The sequence below is a fragment of the Sarcophilus harrisii genome, chromosome 2 (assembly GCF_902635505.1).
Source record: "Sarcophilus harrisii chromosome 2, mSarHar1.11, whole genome shotgun sequence".
In the NCBI taxonomy this organism is placed as follows: Eukaryota; Metazoa; Chordata; class Mammalia; order Dasyuromorphia; family Dasyuridae; genus Sarcophilus; species Sarcophilus harrisii.
Window position 1 is genome coordinate 588,822,593 of NC_045427.1, and position 8,565 is coordinate 588,831,157.

Consider the following 8,565-nt stretch of genomic DNA (forward strand, 5'->3'; position numbering starts at 1 on the left):
TTGGCTGCTACTACTCAGAGTTCCTAGTTTTGTTCTCCAGGATCAAGCAGGACAAGTCTAATTCTTACTTCTAGAGACAATCCTTAAAGATAGCCATTTTGTCCCCCTTAAATATTGTTTTCCACGGTAAACATTTTTATGTCTTTCAAACACTCTTCACATGGCACAATCCCAGTCTTCTCAGGCTCATCACCATTATGGCTAGCTTCTTCAGCTTATCAATGTGTTCCTAAAATATGGCACCCAGAATTGAAAATAATGCCAGAAATGTGGTTTTAAATGGGCAGAGTACAATGTAACTGACATCTTTCTTTTAGACACTGTTCCTCTCAATATAGCCACTGATTGTATTGCCTTTTTTGGCTCTCATGTTTCCCTACTGACTCATGTTGCATTTGCCATCCATTGAAACCCCTTGGTTTTTCTCACAAAGAACATTATCAAACCCATTTTGCACTTGTGAAGTGGCTTTTTTTTTAAACCCAATTGTAGGATTTTATATTTATCTCTAAGGGCAGCTGGGTGGTATGGCACATAAAAAACCAGACATGAAGTCACAAAGTCCTGAGTTCAAATTTGTCCTCAGACACTTACTACCTGTGTGACTCTAGGCAAGTCATTTAACTCTGCCTCAGTTTCCTTACCTGTAAAATTACCTGAAGAAGAAAATGGCAAGCCACTCCAATAACTTTGCCAAGAAAACCCCAAATGGGATCACAGAGTTGAACATGATTGAAAAATGACTGAAAAAAACATATTTGTGTCTGTTAAATTTTGTATTATTGGATTTAATGCAGCATTCTGGATTGCTAATTTCTTTTAAAATTTTATTTTAATAGTATATTATTTTTTCAATTTCATATGAAGATGGTTTTCAACACTCATTTTTGTAAGATTTTGAGTTGCAATTTTTTTCTCCCTCCCTTTCTTACCTCCTTCCTCCCCATGATGGCAAGCAATCTGATATAGATTATATATGTACACTCATTTTTAACATATTTCTCTATGATTAATGTTAGGAAAGTAAAATCAAAACAAAAGGGAAAAACTATGAGAAATGAAAAAAGCAAGGCAAAAGTTTAAAAAAGGGTGAAAATAGCATGCTTCCGTCTACATTCAGTCTCCATAGTTCTCTTTCTGAATGTGGATGGCATTTTCCATCCAAAGTTTATTAGAATTTCCTTGGATCACTAAATTGCTAAGAATAATTAAGCCTATCATAGTTGATCATCACTTCCTTTTGTTGCTGTATTCAATGTTTTCTTGGTTCTACTAGCTTTTGTCAGCATCAGTTCGTGCAAATCTCCTAGGTTTTTCAGAAATCAGCATGTTCATCATTTCTTTTAGTATAATAGTATTCAATTATATTCATATATCATAACTCATAAAGCCATTCCCCAAATGATGGGCATCCCCTCAGTTTCCAGGTTCCAGCAACCACAAAAAGGGCTGCTACAAACATTTTTGCACATGTGAGTCCCTTTCCCTTTTTTATAATCTCTTTGGGACACAGACCCAGTAGTGTCACGGCTGAATCAAAGAATATGCAGTTTGATAGACCTTTGAGAGTAGTTTCAAATTGCTTTCCATAATAGTGAGATAATTTTACAACTCCACTAATAACACATTAGTGACCCAATTTTGCCACATCCCTTCCAACATTTATCATTATCTTTTCATGTTAACTTAGCCAGTCTTATAGGTATAAGGTGGTATGTATCTCAGTGTTAATATCCTTTTTAGATCCTAAAGTTATTATATATATTAGCTAACTCTCAGCTTAATGTCACCTGTAAATTTGATAACCATATTTCATACGCTTTCATCTAAGTCACTGATTTAAAAAAACCCAAAAACACAACAATTTTTTAAAAATGTGGAACAGCCTATAGCCAAGGTCAGATTTATAGAGTATTCTATAAGACAGTCATCTCCAAGATGACAATGATCATTAACAAACATTTTTTACATCTAGACATTGAAGCAATTCCAAATCTATGTAACCATATTACTATCTACCAATATCTCTACACCCTGTCTATAAGAATAACATAAATTTTTTTGTCAAATACCTTGTTTAAATCCATCTATCTTAGATACACAACATTCCCCTGAAATATGAGCCTACCCAGTTCATCATCATGTCAAGGACCTGTGATTTCATGAATAGAAATTCTCTGCCTTAATGCTGACTGCAACTCATCTATAAATTACTGTCTTGCTTAAACTTCAGAGAGGCTAAATGATTTGCTTATGGTCACAGAGCACAAAGGTCAGCTAGCATTCGGGTCTTCCTGATTCATAGATCAACAATTTTATCTAGTAGTCCATATTGTTTAGTCTACTAACTCTATCCATAAAATGAAATTGTTAGTCTGATCAATTTTATTCTTGATAAAGTCATGTACTAACATCTCAGTGATCCCCCTTTCCCTTTCTAAATTAACGTTTGTAAGTGATCCCTTTAAAAATATGTTCTAGAATGTTTTTAGGAATTGATGACAAATTACCAGCCTTTAGTTTGCAAGCACTGTATTCTTCTTAAAAAAACAAATAAACAAAACCATTTAACTGGTAGCAACCAATTCTTTCCTTCTTTAAATCATATATCTTCATCAATTCTACATTTTGAAAAATGAAATTATTATGTTAATACTATAATCTATCAGCAACTTTGCTTTTAACAGATATCTTACATAATTGAAATGTACTATAATTGAGATGTATGTTTCTGTGTTAGGTTTGTGATCTATTTTCTGAAAAGCTCATCTATTTTTCTTCTTCTGGTTAGATGTACAGCCACATATATGTTGCTTTTCAGCAACTGACCTACTGCTTTACCCTGGGACAAGAGATCATTCCTACCCTGGAGGGCTTAGCCCTTTCAATTTTGGATTTCCGATTCTGGGTCTCTTGCTATCTTGATTGATAAGAAATCCATATGGCCCACTCCATCTAACTGGTTCTAGTCATGTTTCACTTCACATTTATGCCATGATGTGGCCATCTGCCCTAACACCTCCATCATACTTTCCATTCCTCATTTCTTTTTCCCACTCTGGAAATATAATCAAATCAATACTGCCATTGTTACTACAGAGGGATGTCAATCTCCTTCCAAAACCCATAATAATTACTGCTAAATGATTTTCCCAATCAAAATACTCTTCCCTGCTCTGTACTTCCTTATAAATATAGCAAGTTCCTTGAGGACGAGGCTTGTCTCACTTTTATATTTAAATCCCCATAATTGAACACACAGAAATGGAATTAATCCATTCATTTATACCTTTCTCTGGTTTGTGGATTTTTTCACATGAATGTATTTTCTTCCATTTTAATATTATCCAACCACTCATTTTATATAAATAAAATTTTCCTTTTGAATAAGGTCTTCATTATCAAAAGGATATTCCAGTCAAGAAGCCCCATCCTGCACAGTCTCAGTAGTTAAATTTTCCTCCCTACATTAAGATCTTTAGCTCACTTTCTTTAGAACACATTTGTAGCTTTTTAGCCATTTTTCAGCCATGTCTGACTCTTTGTGAGCCCATTTGGGGTTTCCTTGGCAAAGATACTAGAATAGTTTGAAATTTACTTCTGCAGCTCATTTTACAGATGAGACTGAGGCAAAAGAGTTAAGTGACTTGCCCAGGGTCATATAGCTAGTGTCTATGAATGGATTTAAACTCAGGAAGATATCTTCCTGACTTCAGGGCTGGCACTCTATCAGTTGCACCACCCAGTTTGTACATTTGCACATAGATATTTGAGAGCACAGAGATATTACCTCCAATAAATTATGATTCCTGTCAACTGTTATTCTTTTCTGTGGTATTTGGCTGGAAAGATACATGTAAATAATTAGTCTCTCACTTTTCATTTACAGTTTAAAACCTTTTTGATTCAGATTCACAGGACTCCAGGCATTTTTTTTTTTTTTTACTTTAAATTTTGATGTACTTCATTCCTAACCAAGAACTCATCATTCCTTTATCTTAAATAGTGATCCAGAAATATAAATCTCACTCTTAAGTACCATCTTCTCAACCTGATGTTGATTTCCCAAATAGGTTTTTCTCTTCTGAAGCCCTCTTCAATAAATTAACCTCCTCAGCAAAGAATTACCAATTATCACTGTTTCTGCTTTCCAATATTGGATATTCTGTCTTTCAATGTCCCCTGTGGGTCTGCATGGTCATTTTGTGCATTATCATTAAATTGTCTCCTCTTCTATGCTTGCATCTATAACCATCTATGGGAAGAATTTCAAATTTATTATGCAGTTCTGACCATCCACTAGTTCTTTTCTTTCCTTTTCTGTCTCACATTCTTCAATCCTGCAAATTCTTAAAAGAGGTCAGGATCTCCCTCTGCCCTTTCAGCTTCATAATCTTCTGAAGCACCCTTTAATTTTTTTTACTAGAACATTTTATTCTCCTCAATATACTGGAAAATAGAGACAAGTTCCACTAGTTACCTTCTCCTCTTATGGTGAGACCAGTCTGTACTTTGTGCATCCATTACTATGACTTGTCACTGACAGAAACCACAATTCACCCTCTGTAAATAATTACAAAATCCTGCTCATCCTCCATACTTACTAGCAGTGAGATCCTCAGTCCTCTGTCATTCTTGTTAATAACCCTCATGGCAAATATTGGCCCATAACAAATGATCTTACCCAGCTACTCAAAAATCATTTTTTCCTGATAATCAGGAACCCTAAAGCAGCTAATGATTCTTTTAGTGCTCTAGATAACTGAACCAAATACAAGTTTGTCCAGTTTCTAGAGCCAAATCTCCTCACATAATAAGAGCCATGATAAGTAGAGATGTCCTAGAACACTGGATTGGAACCTAGGGGGACAAAAACCCAGGGTGAAGGTCATCAAGTGCGAGGTAATCAGATCCCAAGGGAGAAAACTTTGGGAGGATTGTAGAATGGGGAGAGGAAGTCTGACAGTGGACACCAAGGTCCGAGAGAAGACCAGAGGTATTGATGACATGCAGGGGTATTCTGGGGTCAGACTCTCCCAGCTAATAGGGAACAATGACCTCAGGGGAGGAAACAAAAACAAGGCAGATGCTGTGATCAAAGTCAAGGTTTTTACTCCACTAGCTAACTGGAGAAAGGTGGTGGCGTTGTCTCCCTCAACTCTCCCAAACACCTTCCCCTAAATTAAAAGTGCAGATTTCTCAGAAGAAGCCTACAACCCATCAAATAGTTATAAATTCCTTTACACATTCTAATTCTGGCTTCTGAGTACATCATGATTAGAGGAGTATTTTTTACTTCTGTAAACTGTCAGAGAAACAGCAATGAACCTCTGCTGCGAAGAACAATTAAGTAGCTCTCTTGGGAGGAGGAGCATTTGTTAATTGTGAACTTACCTAATCTCAAATAAAAGGGGAAGGTAATTGTGAGGTGTAGTTTAATTAATCTTTCAAGAGAAAAATCTCTCCTTTGAAATAACAGCCAGCGTGGGCTGGAATAAAGAGAAAATGAAGGGAAACAGTAACTACCATTTACATTATATTTGAAGTCTTCAGAGTGCTTTCCATGTCATCACATTTGATTCTCACAATAATAACAACAATAATAATAGTTACATAGCACTTAATTTGGATCAGGTACAATTATTATATCTGCTCCTCTCAACATTCATGTGATGTTATTATTTTTATTTCCATTTTACAGATAAGAAAAGTGAGAATGATGGAGATTAAATGACTTGGCTCAGAATCACAGAACAAATAAGCAGCTGAGGCAGAATTTAAACTCAGTTCTTCCCAATTTCAAATCTAATCTGAAACTTAAGAAGCAGAAAACCTGAATATTACTGAGTTGTCTTGTACTAGCTGTGTAATCTTGCATATCATTTTATTTCTCTAAGACTTGTTTTTCTAATCTGAAAAACAGGGACAACGATTCTATAACTGTTTTAAGGAAAACATTTTTACAAACCTAAAATCTCTACACAGAATGAGTCAGTTATTATGGTACTCTAGAACAAAGCTTCTAAAACTGTGGGTCAGAACTCCATACAGGGAGTTCTCAATATCTCAATACCAGGGTTGGGAAAAACTTGGCAATAGTCAAAGGTTTCTGAATCCTCTACATCTGCAGTATCAACTATTCCACCAAGATTTAATTCTTTGTGTAAAAATAAATAAGCACATCTATTTCATTAATGTATAAATTTGCTTTTGTCTTTAATTAATAGTAAAATTACATGTATACCAAACAATTACTTTAAAAATAAATTTCCTTATGCTGTATTAACAGTAAATGTTTGACTTGCATACCTATTTGATAAACCTATATACCTAGGGTCAAGTAAAAATTTCTCCAGCAAAAAGGGGTTGCAAGAGGAAAACATTTAAGAAGCCTAGTTCTAGAGGTTTACAAGGGTTGGTAGTGAATAACAGAGGCCTTCTTGAATTGATAAAGTCCTGGGCTCAAGCCACACTTCTGACCCATAATGGTTGTATGGTCCTGGTAACTCTCCACTTTGAAGAGAAGGTGCTGACTTCTGTTGGTCAAGAGAATTTCTTTACCTGGGAGTTCCTTGTACCAAAGAAACATCACAGACCCAGTTTTAGCCTCTTGATAATTTTAGCTCAATTCTCCCTCCTGTCTTGGAGTTAAGTATTAATATTTTATATTCTTATAGCACTTCATACTTTTCAAAATACTTCCCCATATTTCATCTCCGTTCAAGCTCAAAATAAGCCTGTGAAATAAGCAGGGTAGGTACTATTTTCAGTTTACAGATGAGGAAGCTGTGACACTGAGGGTTTAAGTGATTTATTAGTCAGTGTTTATACACCAAGCAGTGGTAAAGCAGAGTCCCCATCCACCGATGCCTCATGCAGTGCTGTTTCTATTGTACTAGGTGACTCAAACTGTACAGATATAGACTGGAGAAAAATAATCAGAGAAAAATTGAAATTGGGCCATTTTTTCATCAGAATCATTTAAAAAATAAATAAATAAAACCTACCAGTGGGTAGAGGTGATGATGAGAGACATTGGGACTGAAATCCTGAGCAGAGCGGGTGCAAACTTCTTTGGACTCAGCTTCTAAAATTAAAAAAACAAAAACATGGAATAAGTCATATAACACTTGCTATTTTTCCCAGGCATAATTCAGATGCCACATTCTGTTTTAAGTCTTTAAAAAAAGAATTACTGCCGGAGTTTGACAACAAAGAAAGCTGATTATGATAGTAAAAGTCTTTTTTACAAACCACATTTTGATTAAGAATTTATATTTACACGCAGAAGTCACTGGTACAAGTGGAAATAAGCAACTTAGCACATACTTGGGGAAGGTTTCCCATTCACACAGACTTAAATATCAGCTTAATAAAAGAAATAAGTTTCTTGCTATATCCCTTAGAATGTAAGGCTCCTTAAAGGTATAGTCTTTAATATTTTTTTGCTACATCCCCAGCACATAACATATAGTAAGCATTTTAAAAAGTCTTGTTGATTAAAGATCTTTGCAGGAGGTATACTGAAAATGGAATCCGCCTTGATCTAGTAATTTGAAAATTGCATTAATCTCACAAATCATTTAATAGAAAAGAACCAACATAGAAGGATTCACCTTGATTCACTCAATTTGGATGCTTAGGACCAAAGATTGTGAGAATTGCATCATTTCCCTATTAACTTCTCCTGGGCCCCAACTCTTTGCCTTTTTTGCCTTTCTCTTACAGCTGGTACTGTCTGTTGCTAGGTCTTTAGAAGAAAAAAACATTGATTTAGCAAGACCCAGGAACAAAGATAGCAAAAGCTGTAGTATAGAGGAAAGAGTCAGAGAATCCTACCTCTGATATTTCTATCTTGGCAAATAACTCAACTTCCCTGAGCTTCAGTTTCCAAATGTATAAAATAAGGCTATAAGACTACATGCCCTCTTCAAATATATTGGCATGGACCCATGTTGCTATGGCAGAGAGAGGGCATTTGAAAAGACATATTTATTTTTTCAGCAGTTATCTGCATCACTGGGACTCACAACTAGTCCTGTTCATGGATTACAAAGGATCTTTAAAGATTATCCAATCCAATATCTTCATTTTAGAGGTAAGGAAACTCTGGCCCCAAATAGCCAAGAGCTTACCCAAGATCAAATAGCTGTAGAGCTCAGTTTTCTCTCTCCAATACCTGACACTAATCTGGATACTGTGGAAAACTAACATGACCACATTAAACTTCATAAAGTCTTTTATTAAAAAAGAAATATAATACTCTTGAGGTGTCCAAGCCACTTTGTCATACGTATTCTATAATATTTTCTTTAAGTGGAAAACCAGATCCCCATTGGAAAAGCTAAATAAATTGTTATACATTTCCCCAAAGGTTTGCTTCTTAACTCCCTCAGTTTAAGTATAGTAATGGTTCAAATATCTTCCAAACCTGAAATTGGTTTAATATACTTTGGTCAAATTCTCACACTCTTTTTTTCCATATTCTTTGCTGCAATCTGGTCCATTGAATTCTGGTGTTAAATCAATTACCAAGTCCCCAAACTCTTATCCCAAAAGGAAAAA

The 8,565-nt window shown here is 35.3% G+C and overlaps 1 protein-coding gene across 49 annotated transcripts in view; it reads right to left on the reverse strand.

The window, feature by feature from the left end:
- SORBS1 (sorbin and SH3 domain containing 1) overlaps nt 1-7,087 on the reverse strand; it is a 214,938-nt gene extending 207,851 nt beyond the window's left edge. For 48 of the 49 annotated variants that reach the window (XM_031956131.1, XM_031956125.1, XM_031956140.1 and 45 more), the window contains exon 1: nt 7,008-7,087. The gene's annotated coding sequence lies outside the window, so the exon portion shown is untranslated. The remainder of the gene's footprint in view (nt 1-7,007) is intronic. The other variant, XM_031956096.1, reaches the window with a different exon arrangement.
- Nucleotides 7,088-8,565: the final 1,478 nt, after the last annotated feature.